The sequence below is a fragment of the Budorcas taxicolor genome, chromosome 24, assembly GCF_023091745.1.
Source record: "Budorcas taxicolor isolate Tak-1 chromosome 24, Takin1.1, whole genome shotgun sequence".
Classification (NCBI taxonomy): Eukaryota; Metazoa; Chordata; class Mammalia; order Artiodactyla; family Bovidae; genus Budorcas; species Budorcas taxicolor.
The window spans coordinates 9,543,636-9,560,877 of record NC_068933.1 but is presented as its reverse complement, the minus strand read 5'-3'; the positions used below and the strand labels follow the sequence as shown (position 1 = coordinate 9,560,877).

At 36.5% G+C, this 17,242-nt stretch overlaps 1 pseudogene; it reads left to right on the top strand.

Moving 5' to 3' along the window:
* The first annotated feature begins 551 nt into the window (after positions 1–551).
* Positions 552–14,471, top strand: LOC128068168 (tigger transposable element-derived protein 1-like; annotated as a pseudogene).
* The last annotated feature ends 2,771 nt before the right edge of the window (positions 14,472–17,242 follow it).

Sequence of the window (17,242 nt, the reverse complement as noted above, 5' to 3'; positions counted from 1 at the left end):
TTTTGACTATTTTCACCTGGTGAGGAGCTGACTCACTGGGAAAGACCCTGATGCTGGAAATGAATGAAGGCAAAATGAGAAGAGGAGACAGAGGATGAGATGGTTATATAACATCACAGACTCAATGGACATGAATTTGAGCAAGCTCTAGGAGATAGTGGAGGATAGAGGAGACTTGTATGCTCGCATCAGTGAAGTCACAAAGAGTCCAACATGACTTAGTGACTAAAAAACAACAACTTTGTATTTTATATTCTGCTGGTTTTGACAAATATATGACAAGCGCCTACCGTTATAGTGTCATACAGAAAATTTCAATGCCCTAAAAATTATCTTTGTTTCATTCATTCCTCCTTCCCCTAAGCCCTAGCCATGACATATATATATATATGATATATATATAATATATATATTATATATAGAGAGAGACACACACACATATATATGTATATATTTTTTTATGTCTTCATAGTTTTCCTTTTCCAGAATGTTGTGTAGTTGGAACCATACAGTATGTAGCCTTTTCAGATTCACTTCTTTCACTTAATAATATGCATGTTAAGTTTCCCCCATGTTTCTATTGGAAGAAAATGCCATCTAGGACTCTAATAGCTAGAAAAGAAAAGTCAGGGCTTGACTTCAAAGCTTCAAAGGACAGGCTGACTCTTTTGTTAGGGGCTGATGTTGCTGGTGACTTTCAGTTGAAGCCAGTGCTTATTTGCATTTCTGAAAATACTAGGGCCCTTAAGAATTATGCTAAATTGACTCTGCTTGTGCTGTCTAAATGAAACAACAGAACCTGGATGATAGCACATCTGTTTGTAACATGAATAATGAATTTTTTGGTCCACTGTTGAGATCTACTGCGTAGAAAAGGAAAAGGTTTCTTTCAAAATGCACTCTGTGCTTAATTGTGTCCCACTCTTTGGGACTGCGTGGACCTTAGCCTACAAACTCCTCTGTCCAAGGGGTTTTTCAGGCAACAGTACTGGAGTGGGTTGCCATTTCCTCCTTCAAGGGATCTTCCTGACCCAGGGATCAAACCTACATCTCCTGCATTGGCAGGTGGATTCTTCCTGAGCCCTATATTACTGCTCAAACTTGGTGTTCTGTGACAATCTAGGGGGTGGGGTGGTATGGGAGGTGGGAGGGAGGTTCAAGAGGGGGGCACATATGTGTACTTATGGCTGATTCATGTTAATATATGGCAGAAATCAGCACAATATTATACAATTATCCTCCAATTAAAAATAAATTAAAAAGTCACATCAGTATATCTTAGGACATTTAAGTTCTTTGTTGTTGTTTTGATTCCTCAGTCGTGTCTGACTCTTTGTGATCCCATGGACTGTGACCCATCAGACCCTCTGTCCATCGGATTTTTCCAGGCAGGTATACTGGAGTGGGTTGCCATTTCCTTCTTGGGCGTGGCGGGGAGGTGGGTGGCAGGGGCGTGGTTCTTCCTGGCCCAGGGAACCCGTGACTCCTGAACTGGCAGGCACATTCTTTACCACTGAGCCACCTGGGAAGCCATTTAAGTCCTTACTCGAGGGACAGTTCTTCATGTTGCCTTTTTCTTTAAATAAAATTTAATTGTAACACACACACACACACATACACACACATACACAAATATTAGTGCTCAGTGACCTTGCACTTTGTCACCTGGTAACTCTGATGGAGATATACAAAGAGATGAAAGTGGTTGCCATGCCTGTTAACACTCATTACTCCTTTATCCACCCAGCCATGGATCAAGGAGTAATATAAATTTTGACTTTCAAGTTTTATTATTTAAGGAATATGTTTCATAAAACTATAGCTATCATGAATAATAATTCCTCTGATGATTCTGGACAAAGTAAATTGAAAACCTTCTGAAAATAATTCATCATTCTAGATGCCATTACAAATATTAGTGATTCACAAGGACAAAATATTATCATTTAACAGGACTTTGGTGAAAGTTGATTTCAACCCTCATGGATGACTTTGAGGGATTCAAACCTACAGTGGAGGAAGTAGCAGTAGATGTGGTGGAAATAGCAAGAAAACTAGAATTAAAAGTGGAACCTGAAGATGGGACTGAATTTCTGCAGTCTCAAGGTAAAACTTGAATGGGTGAGGCGTTTTATTTTACTGATGAGCAAAGAAAGTGGTTTCTTGAGATGGCATCTACTCCTGGTGAAAATGCTGTGAAGATTTTTGAAATAATAACAAAGAATTTAGGATATTCTATAAACTTAGTAGACAAAGCAGCTGAAGGGTTTGAAACATTTCACTCCCATTTTGACCGAAGTTTTACTTTGTAAAAAACCATCAAATAGCTTGATATGCTACAGAGGAATCATACCTGAAAGGAAGAGTCAGTTAATGTGGCAGACTTCCTTGTTTTGCTTTAGGAAGTTGTCATAGTCACCTCAGCCTTCAGCCAACACCATCAACCTTGAGGCAAGACCTTTTCCAAGGAAAAAATATTACAATTCCCTGAAGATTTAAATAATGGTTAACATTTTTAGCAATAAAATATTTTAAAATTAAGGTGTGTGCATTTTATATAGACATAATCCTACTGAACCCAGAATACCATAATGTATAAACACAACTTTTATATGCACTGGGAAACAAAAATTCATATGACTTGCTTTATTGAGATATTAGTTTTATTGCTGTGATCTGGAACTGAATCTCTGTAATATCTCTGAGGTATGCCTGTAGCTGTAATACTTCTAAGAAAATGCTTTAAGTCAATGTGTGGTGACTGAGAATAGTTGAATCTTCGGTTCATTTCTGGCAGTTTAAAATGGGCACACAGATGATCACGTCAAGACAAAAAAAATTGCTGTTGTCCAGTCACTAAATTGTGTCTGACTCTTTGTGACCACATGGACTGCAGCATGCCAGGCTTCCCTGCTCTTCACTATCTCCCAGAATTTGCTCAAATTAATGTTCACTGAATCATCAATGCTAACCATCTCATCCTCAGCCACCCCCTTCTCTTGTTGCTTTCAGTCTTTCCCAGCATCAGGATCTATTCCAATGACTCAGCACTTCCTATCAGATGGCTGAAGTATTGGAGCTTCAGTTCCAGCATCAGCCCTTCCAGTGAATATTCAGGGTTGATAAACTGACTGAAGAATAGGCCTGCTTCAAAAAGTGTTGTTGTTGTTCAGTAGTTAAGTTGTGCCCAACTCTTTACGACCCCATGGACTGCAGCATGACAGGCATCCCCGTCCTTCACTATCGCCCAGATTTTGCTCAAACTCATGTCAAAAATAGTATAATGAGAATATTTGCAAGGATAAAAATCTATATTTTTAAAAATAAAGTTTATTTTCTCTAATAATGTACTAGCTCAGGACACACTCATTTATCCAACTGCATTTAAGGTACATAGTAAATAACTTCAGTTACTGGAAGTAATTAGCAATAAAAGTAGCACAGAAATGAATAAACAAAAATCTGAATATAAGCAGAGGTGAAAGTTCCATGGAGAATATGAATGTAATGCTTTAAAAAATTATTATTTAAATAAAAACTGACCAGAATAATTTTAAGATTCCTCTCTATACCTGAAACTAATGGGAAACTTTAGAATAATTCCAAAGGTGAGGGATCAGAACATGAAAAGTAAGGAGGAACAGAAAAAAGAAAAGGCGGGTGGAGATGAATGTAAGATGAATGCTAATTTTGATAAGAGTGCTGAGGAAAACACTGTAACAGGGAGAGAGGCATTATAATAACAAAGACATGTTGGAGTATTCTGGAGAAAGTGCATCAAAAGAATGAAGAGGGAAAAATGAAGTGCAAAGAATGGATATATGTTAGGCTGGTATTTTCTTGGGCTCCAAAATCACTGCATATGGTGACTATAGCCACAAAATTAAAATATGCTTTCTCCTTGGAAAAATAATTATGACAAACTGAGTATAAAAAGCAGAGACATTACTTTGCCAATAAAGGTCCACATGGTCAAAGCTATAGTTTTTCCAGTAGTCATGTATGGATATGAGGGTTAAACTGAATTGATGCTTTTGAACTGTATTGTTGGAGAAGACTCTTGAGAGTCCCTTGGACTGCAAGGAGCTCAAACCAGTCAATCCTATAGGAAATCAGTCCTGAATATTCATTGGAAAGACTGATGCAGAAGCTGAAGCTCCAATACTTTGGCCACCTCATGTGAAGAGCCAACTCATTAGAAAAGACCCTGATGCTGGAAAAGACTAAGGCAGGAGGAGAAGGGGACGACAGAAGATGAGATGGTTGGATGGCATCACTGACTCAGTGGACATGAGTTTGAGCAAGGTCCAGGAATTCGTGAAGGACAGGGAAGCCTGGCGTGCTGCAGTCCATGGGGTTACAAAGAATCAGACACAACTAAGCAATTGAAAAATAAACATCAAGAAGACAGAAGCACACTGTCTAAGTTTATATTAATAAATATTTAGGCAAAGAGAGAAGAGGTTGAAAAGAAAATTAAAAAAAAAAAACTAAACAGACATAGTATGAAAACATTTTTTTTTTTTAATTGCAAACAGTTCTGAGGTCGGATGTGTTTATATATAAAATACTGATTAAAAATTGGTAAGTCCAATAATGTGGAAAAATTGATTTTTAAAGGTAACAAAATTTATTGCTTTAAAACTAATTTAGAAAGGATATACAAACCTTTTCTGTAAGAATGTTGTGAGAATAAATAGAATGTCACTCTAGCAAATTTCTAGTAAAAAATCTGTGAGAATAAATGAGATAATATACTAAAAATACTATGAGCATCTTACACAAAAATGACTATATAAATTCATGTATTCTTGTTATTGTAGTGTTTCCCTTAGCCAGATCTAGCTATTGACTTTTAAGTGTGAATAATACTGAAAGAGAAGAAACTATTATAGATAATGTAATTTTTTGTAGAATCACTTTTAAAGTTATATGTATATATATATATATTTAATATGAATTGTTTTATTTATATAACATTATATTTTAACATCCTTTAATTGTATGTCAGAAGTGAAACATGCCTTATTGGCTTACTGCTGAGGAATTTTACAAAATGCTTACTATAAAATCACAATGGCAGACCTACACACTATTATTAGGAGCTTCTCAGGTGATGATAGTGGTAAAGAACCTGCCTGCCCATGCAGGAGACACAGGAGATATGGGTTCAATACCTAGGTCTGGAAGATTTCCTGGAGGAAGATAATAGCAAACCACGCCAGTATTCTTGCCTGGAGTATCCCATGGACAGTGAGCTACCATCCATAGGGTAACAAAGAGTTGGGCGCAACAGAAGCAACTTAGCACACAAAGCATAAGCTATTATTGAACATTCATACATATCCCATGTGAAAGTGTGTTACCATAGAGATAAATAAAGATCAAGATAGAATAGATGGAGATAAAATTTGATTAAATCATTTTCTCCTTTTATGAATATAGACATAAAATGAAATGTGGTCTGTAAATTTCATTGTCAATTGCTATTTAGAAACAAAAATATTATCCTTGTTCAACAACAACACAAACAAGAAAGCACTAAGAAACAAATCTGTCCAAGTTGCTATTATTTATTATATTTAATCAAAGTCACTTAATTTGACTTATCTCATTTTTAAAATGTAGAATTATAGATACCATGACATTTTTCATCAGTAATGTAGGTTATCTTCATTCTTGTAACTGTGACACATTTCTGGCAGTAAAGTCCCTAAACTGCAATTTAGTTGCTGATTTGTGAACAGTCTTTGCCCTTAATGAAATGATTTATGAAAGAATAGAAAAAGCATTACCAGGTTTTCAGATATAGTTTCAGCTTCCTCTTGTTGGAAGTAAATTAGATCCTCTTTGAACTGGAGCACTATTATGATTGACAAATAGCACCTTTTTGACCCAACAGTCTTAAGTAAAGCTTTTAGCATTGCATTAAACCTAAACTCAGGTAGTATTTTATTCTGAAGTCCAGTGGCCACTAACAACTATCTTGTGATAAATGCTAGGGTGTAGCAGTGGCTTCTGTAAGAAAAAAATCTCAGCATTCATTTTTCCTCTTTTCCCAAGGAAATGTCTAATGTTTCAGATATGTTTACTTGTCTGAGATGTGACAATAAAGATCCTCTTATGACCTGTGTTCTTGAGAAGCAGTGAAGCAAAGCAGGGTTGAGTATGGGCTTCAGAATGTGAACCACAGTCACATGGCTCTGGTGGCTAAGTGGTAAGAATCCGCCTGCAATTCAGGAGACACAGAAAGAAATGCCAACCTACCCCACTACTCTTGCCTGGAGAATCCCACGCACAGAGGAGCCTGGTGGGCTATACAGTCCTTGGAGTTGGAAAGAGTCAGACACGACTGAGCAGCTGAACAAGCATGCACATGGCCATAGGCAAGTTGCTTAAGGTCTCCCTGCTTTGATTTCCTGATTCTGTAGGTGGATAATTCTAGGGTTGTTGTGAGCAGCTATAGGTAGGATCTGGACTCCAAGATCTTCTGTCTTGCAAGATCCAAGTCTGTTCTCTGAGAGTGAATGTGTGCTCAGTTACTCCAGTTGTGTCTGACTCTTGGCAGCCCTGTGGACTGAAACCTACCACAGTCTCCTCTGTCTGTGGGAGTTGCCAGGCAAAAGTAATGGAGTGAGCTGCCATTCCCTTCTCCAGGGGGTCTTCCTGACTCGGGGACTGAAACCGCATCTCTGACATCTGCATTGGCAGGTGCACTTTTTACCACTAGCATGACGTGGGACGCCATACTAGCAGCCACTCAGCAGCGCCCCCTCCCTGGAAGTCTGATTACTTCTAACCTGCCAGAGGTCCTGCTCACCAAGGACCCAGAGACAAAAGGCCGGTGTAACTGATGGGTAGTGGGGAGGTCAAAGCAGTTGGCCCCTTCAACTCAACTCAGAACAACTTTAAAGGTCTTCCTTGTTCCTATCTGTCCCTCTCATGTTGTCATTGCTTTGTGAATGACTAATTTTCCTTATCCCACACAAATCCATGTTGATAATTAGGTTAGAGATTTGCCTCCTTAAGAAATCTATTTAGATGAGTTTATTACTTGTATATATAATTATAATGTGGTTTCCTATTATATGCTACCTGGTTCTCATTTAAATAAGGAAGGTGGCTTCTGTAATAAGATTGTAAATTCTCTTAAGATAAATCTGTACTTTTTCTCTCCCTTTGTTTCCAAGACCAGGGTTGTGTATTGTAAAGAATGTGAAGAAAAAGTCAAGGGTTTATTAAATGAGGCTGTGTAAATTTTGCTATTTACCACTAAAAAGGCAATATTCTATTTTTATTCCATTACTCTCATTCCTTGCTTGCTTTCTTACCAGAACTTTGCATAGTTGACCTGTATAGTTGACCTAAGAGAATTTTTATCTATGCATTCTGAAGACAGTGAATATCTGATTCCCTTCAGCTTGCTTCTATTTCCTCAGGAAAATATAATTTATACTGATACTGTATTAGCTTGTTTCTACCATGGGAAAGAACTATTCTGAAGAGCTGAACTTCAGTCTACAGTATTTTACCTGACATCTACATGTGTTTATGAAACACTTTTAAAAATTAAGTATCATTTATCACATTATGTATCCAGGGAATTTCACATGAGCATTTTCATAGTAATTTCTGGCAATAGATGGATTTCACTGATCCTTAATATAGATTATTTGAAATCTTTTCTCCATATACTCAGTTGTCAATGCATGCAGCTATATTTGAATGAAAATTTGTGCTTCGAGGAAGGCTTAATGCCATCCAGAATTGTTGTCCTACAGCTGTTACAAGCCCTCAGCTGTTTGTACTTTTCAGTTACTTTATATCCAGAGAAAGAGAATGAGACATTCTGGGGTCTGAGAGAGCATCTCTAGTTTACATTTCATTATGTGGGCTATTTTTTAGCAGAGGAATTGAATGCTAGCTGTCTGACTTTGCTGCACTGGACTCACCAAGATAATTACTGGTATTCTGCAGCTGTTTGAAGAATATTTTTATAGCCAGAGTATCAAGAGCTGTAGATGTTTGTTATTTTGTCAACAATCCATGGTCAAATAAGATCATGTGCATAAGAATTTAAAACACAAGATATGGAACCACAGAATTTTGTTTCCCACTGGTATTGAAATATCAAAAATAAGAGGCAAGAAACAAAGTTACTTATTCATTGAGCATACTATAAACTTTGGGCTGTTTTGCTGTAAATCTGAGATTATAAAGGAGACATATCCTTATCTTTCCTTTATCTGGTAAATTGATTTTTCCAATTTCTTTAAAATATGACACAAAATTCCAAAGATCACATGTTCTCATTAAAATAAGTATATTTTTAAAAACATAAACTATTGAAACAAAGAATATTCTTTTAAAAACAAGAATGAGTTTTGAAATTTTCAAAGTTTACTTAGCTTTTATTATTGTTCAGTTGCTAAGTCATGTCTTATTCTTTATGACCTGTGGACTGCAGCATGCCAGGCTCCTCTGTCCTCCACTGTCTCCCAAAATCTGCTCAAATTTATGTTTGTTGAGTTGGTGATGCCATCCAACCATCTCATCCTCTGTTGCCCCCTTCTCCTTTTGCCTTAAATCTTTCCCAGCATTAGGTCAGTCAGCTCTTCACACCAGGTGGCCAAAGTATTGGAGATTCAGCTTCAGCCTCAGTCCTTCCAATGAATATTCAGGGTTGATTTCGTTTAGAACTGACTGGTTTGATCTCCTTGCAGTCCAAGGGACTCTCAAGAGCCTCCTGCAACACCATAATTTGAAAGCATCGATTTTTTGCTCCGCCTTCTTTATGGTCCAACTCTCACATCCATACATGACTACTGGAAAAAACATAGCTTTGAGTGTATGAACATTTATAAGCAAAGAGCTGTCTCTCCTTTTTAATATACTGTCTAAGTTTGTCACAGCTTTTCTTCTAAGGAGGAAGTATTTTTTTAATTTCATGGCTGCAGTCACTACCTGCAGTGATTTTAAAGCCAAAGAAGATAAAATGTATACAAACTCAATCTATTTCAGTAGGAAGATATAGGTTTAAAGTAGTTGAGTTCAGTTCAGTGGCTCAGTCATGTCCAACTCTTTGCGATCCCATGGGCCACAGCACACCAGGCTTCACTGTCCATGAACAACTCCCAGAGTCTACTCAAACTCCTGTCCATTGAGTCGGTGATGCCATCCAACTATCTCATCCTCTGTCATTCCCTTCTCCTCCCACCGTCAGTCTTTCCCACCATTAGGGTCTTTTCAAATGAGTCAGATCTTCACATTAGGTGGTGAAAGTATTGGAGTTTCAGCTTCAGCACCAGTCCTTTCAATGAATATTCAGGACTGATATCCTTTAGGATGGACTGGTTGAATCTCCTTGCAGTCCAAGGGATTCTCAAGAGTCTTCTCCAAAACCACAGTTCAAAAGCATCAATTCTTCAGTGCTCAGCTTTATTTATAGTCCAACTCGCACATCTATACAAGACTACTGGAAAAACCATAGTTTTAACTGGACAGGCCTTTTTTTGTCAAGAAATGTCTCTACTTTTTAATTGTCTATATTGGTCATAACTTATCTTCCAAGGAGCTAGCATCTTTTAATTTCATGGCCACAGTCACCATCTGCAGTGATTTGGGAGCCCAAGAAAATAAAGTCTGTCACTGTTTCCATTGTTTCCCCATCTATTTGCCATGAACTCATGGGACCAGATGCTATGATCTTCGTTTTCTGAATGTTGAGTTTTAAACCAACTTTTTTCACTCTTCTCTTTCACTTTCTTCAAGAGGCTCATTAGTTCTTCGTTTTCTGCCAAAAGGGTGGTGTCATCTGCATATCTGAGGTTATTGATATTTTTCCCAGCAATTTTGATTCCAGGTTATGCTTCATCCAGCCTGGCATTTTGCATGGAGTTTCAGTTCAGTTCAGTCAGTCAGATGTGTCTGACATCTTGTGGCCCTGTGGACTGCAGCATACCAGACATCCATGCCCATCATAAACTCCAAGAGCTTGCTTAAACTCATGTCTATTGAGTCAATGATGCCATCCAACCGTCTCCTCCTTTGTTATTCCCTTCTCCTCCCACCTTCAATTTTTCCCAGCATCAGGGTCTTTTAAAATGAATCAGTTCTTCACATCAGGTGTCCAAAGTATTGGAGTTTCATCTTCAACATCACTCCTTCCAAGGAACACTCAGGACTGATCTCCTTTAGGATGGACTGGTTGGATCTCCTTGCAGTTCAAGGGACTCTCAAGAGTCTTCTCCAACAATACAATTTCAAAGCATCAATCTTTCAGCACTCACCTTTCTTTATAGTCCAACTCTCACATCCATAATGACTACTGGAAAAAACGTAGTCTTGACGAGACAAATCTTTGTTGGCAAAATAATGTCTCTGATTTTTAATATGCTGTCTAGGTTGGTCATAATTTTCCTTCCAAGGAATAAGTGTCTTTTAATTTCATGACTGCAGTGTACTCTGCATATAAGTTAAATAATCAGGGTGACAAAATACAGCCTTGACATACTCCTTTCCCCATTTGGAACCATTCTTTTGTTCCATGTCCAGTTCTAGCTGTTGTTTCTTGACCTGCCTACAGATTTCTCAGGAGGCAGGTCAGGTGGTCTGGTATTCCTATCTCTCTAAGAATTTACCATAGTTTGCTGTGATCCACACAGTCATAGTCTTTGGCATAGTAAGTAAAGCAGAAGTAGGTGTTTTGTTGGAACTCTCTTGCTTTTTCGATGCTCCAGTGGATATTGGCAATTTAATCTCTGGTTCCTCTGCCTTTTCTAAATCCAGCTTGAACATCTGGAATTTCATGGTTCATGTTCTGTTGAAGCCTGGCTTGGAGAATTTTGAGCAATATTTTTCTAGGGTGTGAGATGAATGCAATTGTGCAGTAGTTTGAGCTTTCTTTTCCATTGCCTTTTTTGGGGACTGGAATGAAAAGTGACCTTTTCAAGTCCTGTGGCCATTGCTGAATTTTCCAAATGTGTTGGCATATCAAGTGTAGCACTTTCACAGCATCATCTTTTAGGATTTGAAATAGCTCAACTGGAATTCCATCCTTCTACTAGCTTTGTTCATAGTGATGCTTCCTAAGGCCCACTTGACTTCACATTTCAGGATGTCTGGCTCTAGGTGAGTGATCACACCTTTGTGGTTATCTTGGTCATGAAGATCTTTTTTGTATAGTTCTTCTGTGTATTCTTGCCACCTCTTCTTAATATCTTCTGATTCTGTTAGGTGCATACCATTTCTGTCTTTTATTGTGTCCATCTTTGCATGAAATACCCCTTTAATATCTCTAATTTTCTTGAGATTTCTAGTCTTTCCTATTCTACTGTTTTCCTCTATTTCTTTACATTGACCATTGAGGAAGTCTTTCTTATCTCTCCTTGCTATTCTTTGGAACTCTTCATTCAAATGGGAATAATTTTCCTTTTCTCCTTTACCTTTTGCTTCTCTTCTTTTCTCAGCTATTTGTAAGGCCTCCTCAGATAGCCATTTTTCCTTTTTGCATTTCTTTCTCTTGAGGATGGTCTTGATCACTGACTCCTGTTCAATGTCAGGAACCTCTGTTCATAGTTCTTCAGGGACTCTGTCAGATCTAATTCCTTGAATCTATTTGTCACTTCCACTGTATAATTGTAAGGAATTTGATTTAGGTATTACCTGAATGGTCTAGTGGTTTTCCCTGCTTTCTTCAATTTAAGTCTGAATTTGCCAATAACTGAGCAACTTTTACTTCACTTCCTTCCATTCCTTCATTGAAAGTCCAATGTATCACCTTTAAATTTCCCAGGTTAAAACTATTGTGAAGCCAAATTTTGAGAATCCCCAAATGCAAGCTACTATATTTCTATTTTATTGTCTGTGATCTCCAGGGGTGCTTGGAACAGTCTGTTTCAGAATAGTAGCCTGGGGAGTAAAAGGCAAAATATAAGGAAAATTTTAATCCTCAAAATGTGTAAGAGAATTTGAACTGAAGAATTTTCAAGACTAATACATATTAGGAAATAAATGCAGTAATCTTCAAGTCAAAATATTTCCTTTTGGGAATAACTCTCCTGTCGGCTTTTATGACAGATTTTCTGATTCCAAATCTGCACTGTATATGTTTCTTCCCTAAGTGACTTATTTCTCCTCTGCTTATGGAGGCTCTGCACTGGTTATTTGCTCTTCTCCCCTCTTCTTCCCTCCTTCCTTGCATGTCTTCTCCCTTCTCTCTTCTCTCTTCACCTCCATTCCTCTCTCCTCCCCTTAACCTTCTCTTGCTTTTCCTTCCATGGCAGTTATTACTTTCTTGTTCCTTTCCTTTTATCTATTCCCTCCTTTCATCCCTCCCTCCTCTCCATTTTAGTATGTGCTATAAATCACTGCAGAAGGTGATTGCAGCCATGAAATTAAAAGATGCTTGCTCCTTGGAAGGAAAGTTATGACCAACCTAAATAGCATATTAAAAAGCAGAGACATTACTTTGCCAACAAAGGTCAATCTAGTCAAGGCTATGGATTTTCCTGTGGTCATGTATGGATGTGAGAGTTGGACTGTGAAGAAAGCTGAGTGCCAAAAAATTGGTGCTTTTGAACTGTAGTGTTGGAGAAGACTCTTGAGAGTCCCTTGGACTGCAAGGAGATCCAGTACATTCTAAAGGAGATCAGTCCTGGGTTTTCATTGGAAGGAATGATGCTAAAGCTGAAACTCCAATACTTTGGCCACCTCATGCGAAGAGTTGACTCATTGGAGAAGACTCTGATGCTGGCAGGGATTGCAGGCAGAAGAAGGGGACAACAGAGGATGAGATGGCTGGATGGCATCACCGACTCAATGGACGTGAGTCTGAGTGAACTCTGGGAGTTAGTGATGGACAGAGAGGTCTGGTGTGCTGCAATTCATGGGGTCACAAAGAGTTGGACACAACTGAGCAACTGAACAGACTGACTGATGCTGTGCAAGTCACTTCAGTCATGTCCTACTCTTTGCGACCCCATGGACTATAGTGCTCCAGGCTCTTCTGTCATTAGGACTCTCCAGACAAGAATATTGGAGTGGGTTGCCATGCCCTCTTCCAGGGAATCTTCCTGGCCCAGGGATGTAGCCCCTAAAAAATGCAACATTTTAATCTCTCAAATTATTCATTGCAGTTCCCCAGGCAAAACATAGAACAGCAATGGTAAATGAGTCCACGTGAAAAAGCAGAAACTCCCAATGATACTTGTCTAACTTTCTGTGTAAACTTAGGAAAGTTTATAGGCCTCTATGAATCTTAGATCTCTCATCTATAAAATGAATAGAATAATATAGCCCATTTCTGAGTGTCTGTTATAATAATTGTATTAGATTACTAATGTAAAGTACATAATCTTGTCTTGCATAAAGTAAATTCTCAATAAAACATTTATTCTTTCATAATTTATGGTTTGCAGGTAAAATAAAGTATAATTTATAGTTTCTTTGTTATCTATTCACTGTCTCAAGGTTTATGACTGGTACTCAGTGATGGATTTAAACACAAACTGTGGTGACACTGCTTCTTCCTAATTATAAACACTATAGAATAACAATGCAAAATAACACTGGGTAAGGCCTTTAGGTGATGTGAAGCTGTTGTTATTTTTCCTCTAAAATGAAATGAGGAAGATAATTACTAACTTCACTAAGCCTTCTTTTCAGTGTCAAGGAAATGGTATACTTGGAAACATATATGCTTAATTTCAACAAATTACAATGTATTACTTAAACTAATTGATAGATGCTAGAATTAATATAGACTACATTGTGGCTTAAATAAATTTCCCTGATCAAAATATTCTGGTCTTTAAAGTTTATTCCAATATACCAACTTCAAAAGGAACATAGAACAACCTTTTCTTTTCCCTGTTTTTCGGAGTTGAGGAACTAGTATTTTCAATACTCTTATTCATTTATTGACTAATTATTAACTAAATAATAAAACTGTCTATTAACTAAACAGCATCAATTTATTTATATTCTGACATGATTTAAATAATGATATGAAAATTATTTAATGGTATCTTCTCATTATGTAGTGCAAGTATTAAACCACTTTCATAGTCACTCATTTAACACAATAATTTGGTTATCCAGAAATTACTATAAACTATCCTGCCTTAAAGTGCTTACTGTTTTAAATAGTAGGTAGCTTAAATGTAAATCAATTCGTGTATTATATTTACATATACAGCTCTAAAATGTGGAAACTCTGAAATGTAGGATGTTGACATTTTAAGAGATAATTAATAAAACTATCTTAAGGATTTAATTATATTGCTTAGATAAAAGCTTTTTTTCTCAGCATAGAAAATATTTCATTTGAATGAATGCTAAGATAAAGAATTTAAGAAAAGCTCATCAAAATATTACATAATTTTTTTGTTTTTATTTTTCTTTTTTAGGTACTAAGTGAAATAGCAGACATTAATGAGAGGTATACCTACTACCTTACTCTTTTAAAGTAATCACTGTGATAGTTTTTCTTTGTTATATTTTTCATCACCATACACCTCCTTTGTTTGAAATTATCAAGGAGTTAGGTGTTATGCAGTGAAATGTAGTTCCTTCACATTTAAACATTAAATTATATTTGCTTGTGAAATTTAGGCTTGAATTAGTTTCCTCATTTTTATCACAATGTTCAAAACATTTTATACACATGTATATAATCTTAGAATTATCATTCAGAGCATCAAACATTATAGTACTACATTTGGGTGTTCATACAATGATATTACAGTGCAAAGTGTTGTTCATCCCAAGGTTGTGTTATTTATTTTTATTTTAATCTAATTATAATTTTAAATTAAATTATTTTAAATTTAATCTAATTACAAATTTTAATCAAATTTGTAAATTTGATCCAAAGTTACTTAAGACAGCCAAAAGTTTGCCTTAATCTCTCTCATTTCGTCTTCATATTGCTGCTCCTAATGTTAAAAATTTTGAGAAATAAGCAATTTATGAGGTTGAAAGTAAATGAAGAATTAATAAATTATAAACTCCCAGTAATGGCTTTAGACACTAAACACTTTCCAAAGATTTAATGTATTAATTTGATTTTATGAATTTCTGGTTTCTTCTTTTGAATTATTATACTTCATTCTAAAAAGTGCTTTGTTTAGAGTTAAGATGGGTTCCGTCAGTTTTCTAATTAAAAGCAATACACCTCCTTCCTTCATATGTGCAATAGCTCTGGTCTTGTTTGGTTATTTGCTATCTGCAGATCCATGTATTCAGGAAAACCTCACCCCAACAGTTTGATCATTGATAGTTAGGATCACACCACATGTGACCCAAACATACTCAATGAGAATCAGAAAAAGTCTGCAGGAGGGCATCTGGGAAAGGAATTGTCATTGATAAATTGGTACTCGTAGAAGAAAATGTAGTAGTCTTTGCTGGACATTATAGTGTCTGCTTGTGACATCTAGAATCATATTAGCCATCTGGCAACTGAAAAAAACAATAACAACAACAACAAAATGACCTGACCAATATGCTGAGAATGGCAGGGCAGAGGGGTGCAAATAAGGTCAATTTATACTATGGTGTCTGGATTGAGCTGAAGTTTGTGTATAGTTAGTTACCTGTAATAGTAAACAGTCTCTTCAATACAAAGACAAGGTTGTATCTGAGACAGATGGAATTACTACACAAGTGGATTCTTGGCAAACTATGTCCTGCTGGGTTTGGTATTAGTATTCAAGGATATAGAGAGGATTCGTCCTCTTTTTCTCTTCAATCTCCTGGCTACATTTCTAAGAATTGAGTAATGAGAAACAATATATACAACATGTAACAGACTCATGGACTGCAGAGCTGGTGTGGAATGTTCTTATCCTTTAATTTTGTGACTCCTTTAGGAATGCTGTGTCATTAGTATTTAAATCACTTCATAAATATTTCACTTTAAATACCATTGTAATGTCTTGTGTATGCTTTAATTTGTGTCTAACATGATGGTTTTGTATAGTGAAACAATTTCATCAGGGCACTTAAACGATTAAAAAGAGATTTAATGGAACACTTTATCTTTACTTTGACTTGACCGTGGAATAGAAAGCAAAAAACTATTTAATTCTCACAGAAAGAGCTTCTTTTATTTCAATGTTTTGTTTTTTTAAAGAAAAATCAACATATGCATGCCTCATAATACACATTCAGGAAAACGTAGACACTACACCTTTGGTGGAAGAGGAAGGCAGAGAGAAGCAAGAAATAAAAGTCCTGATATAACCTTTATAGTGGGTACAGGTGAAGGTTAAAATGTGGAAAATTTCTTAAGCTTATGAAATCTGTATTCTCCTTAACCTCCTTTTCATTGTTCTTCCACTAGAGCCTCATCCTAGTGTATTCAAGAATTTGAGGGCCATATGGACACATGCTACAGGAAAAAAATTCTCAGAGATGATATCTCCAGCATTTCCTTATGCACAGGATGGAAAAATTGAGTTTTGTCTTCCTCATTTGCTAAAGGTGTATCTGCTGAAGACTAAGGATGCACATTTCTTTCCCCGAGCATCCCATTCTTTATATAGTTAGTTCTTATTTCAGTTGGAAGGCCCCTTGAACTTACTAAAGAGAGGACTATATCTTGTGCTTTTAATACCCAGACAGCTAAGCAATAATTGCCCATTCATCAAAAATGTACTTTTGAAGATTTGTCTCATAATCATGACAGTGTAATATCATCTGTTCTTGTTTGCCCTCAGTCATTACATTCTTAATTGTGAAATAATGATTTTGAGATATTTTAAAATTCCACTCAAATTTGGGAAAAGAAAATTTGGAGGGGATGTGATACCAAATTACAGACAAGAGCAAAACTGAAATTTGACTTGCAAAAACACTTCAGTAAAATTAAGCCATTAGGGCTGTTTGCTAGTACCTATATAGTGACTCTTAACTGTGTAGTATACAATTTTGACTCTGAAAACACACAAAGGGACACTATAACGGAGAGCTGAGTCATTGTTTTCAGGGTAAATCATACTAATGTCTTGTGAGGAAAGTTATAAAGTACAGCAGCATTGAGAATCATGGCTCACTCTAAATTTTAAGGGAAATTGATACCAGTAATCATATATTTAAATAAGAACTGACTCTTCTCCAGAGAGCAGAAATATATCTTCCTTGAATGTTATTTGTTTTTACTACAAGCTAACTTACCTAGGTTAGAGCCTATGGGAGATAATAACATCAAACTTGTATTTTTATAAACCTTGCTTAAAAG